This window comes from Nanorana parkeri, unplaced genomic scaffold (genome assembly GCF_000935625.1).
Source record: "Nanorana parkeri isolate BGI_ZX_2015 unplaced genomic scaffold, ASM93562v1 scaffold416, whole genome shotgun sequence".
NCBI lineage: Eukaryota > Metazoa > Chordata > Amphibia > Anura > Dicroglossidae > Nanorana > Nanorana parkeri.
Window position 1 is genome coordinate 1,207,525 of NW_017306684.1, and position 3,426 is coordinate 1,210,950.

The window sequence follows — 3,426 nt, forward strand, 5'->3', positions numbered from 1 at the left end:
GCTTTACAATATAAGGAAGACATTACAGTCACAATACAATTCAAGACAAGATGGTAAGGAGGGCCCTGCCCCTGAGGGCTTACAATCTAAAAGAGGAGGGGGAAATGATACATGAGGTAGCTGTGGGAATGAATTATGTGAGAATGTGAAGGTTCAGTGGTTAGGTGTATCTATGTGTAATTGCATCCAGTATAGGAACAAATTAAAGTGACATTAAAGTCAAAAAATGTTTTCCCTCCCCCAATGTTAATGAAAGCACTTACCTTAAATGATGTCTCTTAATCCGATCTTCCTCTTCTTTCCTGAGGTTTTCATCTGTCCCTCCAGCGGTGCGGCGGCTCTCTGATCCAGCGCAGACTCCTCTCTGCTAGCAGTCACTTCCGATCCAGCGGTGTCTGCATGCGGGTGCACGCGTCCATAGACTTACCTTGTGTCTCTGCTCGTCTCCCGGCCGAGAATCCGAACTGCGCATGCGCCCGCCCCAAGATGCTTTGCGGCCGCCCAAGCAGTTTCGGATTCTCGGGCAGGAGCGCGCGACGAAAACAGGGTAAGTGTAAACCGCTGTTAAAGGAGGTTTTTTTTTAAAAAAAACAAAAACGTTTTGCCTATATATAGGCAAAAAAAATTGGAGGCTTTAGAACCCCTTTAAGTTTTATTTTATTTTTTTCACTAAACTGGAAAAAAATAGGAAATATCATCTCTATATTACTGCACAATGTCCATGTTTAGTCCACCTACCCTGATTCATTGTCCATTTTTACTGTTGAAAAGAATCTAATTCAACTTTGAGCTCATTGTGGCCTGAAAGGTGATAGAAAGGACTATGTATAAAGATAACCATATTACAAACAAAGGGGAGTGTGGGGAATAAGCTCAAGCTAGCAGGAGGCCTATACTCAGAGAAAAGGATATATGAAAAACTAAATAATAAACTTAACTGACCACTTGGACGTTTTTTGCCATCACTTGTCTATGTCTCTATGAGTAGGGTTATTTAAGTGAGCAGTGTGGGCTGGTGCATGCAGTCCTGCCATTTCTACGAAATTAAAACTCTCAATTTTGATCAGCTCTACTTTGGATAAAGAGCTAAACTCCTGAGCAGATAGACTATGCCCCCCCCCCTCTTGCATTCTAAGGTTTAATTTTCATTGTTGATAGAAGCATATCTTTACAAATGTAGGTATTCTATGGGGTCTACTCAGTGTTTTCATCAAAATAGATATATTTATAAGAAACAAATGTTGGTCTTATAGAAATCATACAGGTTTTTTTTTATAGCAAGCATACTGCAGACTGTTGTGCTTGGCTGATCTCCGTTTTGGTTACATTTCTCTTTGTCAGTGTGTGCTCCCATTCACAGAGTAATCATCACACGCTGTACTTTTCCATCATTATTTCCTTCATTTAAAGAGACACTACACTCAGGAGTTAAATCTTAAAAATACAATCAAATACCCTAACTATTAAAAACAATGTATCTTATTTGTGTATCAGTCGGCTGTAGATCCTCAAATCATCTCTGAATTGGTGCTGACACTGTCCTTCCTTCTGGAGGGGGGGGGCTACTTTTGTTCCCCATGGTCCCTGTGTGTGTTGTAATGTAGTCACCGCTCCAATGTGATCAGAAACTGCTGCTACTTATTAGTCACTTTTGTCTGCTTCTGGAGATATACAGAAATCTAATATCCCCAGTAGGGATCCACAAACTTCAGTGGTTGTCTCCAATCTCTGGATTTTCTCTTTTTTATGTTAGGGGTGCGTGATACTTGACCCCTCAGCGCTGCCGGCTCAAAACAGATTATAAAGAGCTACACCGGTCTAACTATTCATACTTATTATCATCAGCTAGTCAATATATGCATGCTGGTAACAAGTGTTTTCTATGTTAGTTTAATCAATTTGAATGGGGTTTCAGGTGGTGGTTGTTGATCTCCTTTGTTGATCCATGTTTTTATCATATTTGAATAAACTATTTCTGTACTAGATAAGGTACTCCCACCCTCATTATTACTGGTCTTGATTTGATCTCATTTAGATCATCTCTCCTTCTTTTTGCTCTAGTGTTACATGACAGTAGAGGGTTGTTGAATACCACATACAAACCAGATTAACATCCAGAAATAAGGGGGTTAATCTTAATTGGGTCTGGTCTCTGGTTATATCCTTCTCTTTTTCAGTTGTAGTCACCGCTCCAAGCTCAATACCGGGATGGACAACAAGCTCATGTTTAGTTTACTCATTTGTATTTAGATTGTACTCCATCTCGACAGCGAGCTTGGAACACACACACAGGGACGATGAGGAACACAAGTAGCCCCCACCCTCCAGAAGGAAGGACAGTGTCAGCACCAATTCAGAGATGATTTGAGGATCTACAGCCGAGTGATACACAAATAAGATACATTTTTCTTTAATAGTTAAGGTACTTGAACACATTTTTAAGTTTTGATTCGAGTTTAGTGTCTCTTTAAATCAAGGCATCAATCAGGGGTGTATTTACCGCGAGGAAAACTAGGCGTTTGCCTAGGGCGGCACCCTCCGTCGGGGCGGCTGCTCCGCTAGCACACTGACAAAGAGAAATGTAACCTAATCTGAGATCAGCCAAGCACAACAGTCTGCATTATGTTTGCTATGAAAACCTGTATGATTTATATAAGAACACTTTTTTTTTGTAAATATATTTATATTAATGACAAAACTGAGTAAACCCCATAGCAACATCATGAGACAGACATTAGAAATGTGCTCATCACATGTCAAAATATCTACATAACTAACCATACAAGAATACGTTGATAAATAAATGAAAAAATAAGTAGTAAAGTATTAAAATAAAAAACATGTATTTGGTATAATGCCTGCGTTTCAATGACCATTTCTAGTATTCAAAATGAAAAGACAAGAACCTTGTGGTCAGAGAAGGACTTTGTTGACCCATCAGAGGAAACATGTTATTAATTCATCATTTCTGAAATTTCTTCAGCAACAATGATGGAAACGGACAACATGTGTGAATGGGCGCACACCGACAGAGAGAAATGTAACCTAAACTGAGATCAGCCAAGCACAACAGTCTGCAGTATGCTTGCTATGAAAACCTCTCCATAGCAACATCATGAGAAGACATTAGAAATGTGATAATCACATGTCAAAATATCTCCTAAGCTAGCCATACAATAATAAGATGATAAATAAAGGAAAAAGTAAGTAGTTAAGTATTAAAAGAAGAAACATGTATTTGGTATAATTCTTGCGTTTCAATGGCCATTTCTAGTGTTCAAAATGAAATGACAAGAACCTTGTGGTCAGAGAAGGACTTTGTTGACCCAGCAGAGCAAACATGTTATTAATTCATCATTTCTGACATTTCTTCAAATATGACTGTTCTATGAGTAGAGGGGGGGGGGGGGGGGGTATCCACACCAA

The 3,426-nt window shown here is 39.3% G+C and overlaps 1 protein-coding gene across 1 annotated transcript in view; it reads right to left on the reverse strand.

Moving 5' to 3' along the window:
• LOC108789748 (olfactory receptor 6C3-like) overlaps positions 1 to 3,426 on the reverse strand; it is an 18,669-nt gene that overhangs the window by 14,156 nt on the left and 1,087 nt on the right. The gene's annotated exons all lie outside the window — the stretch shown is intronic.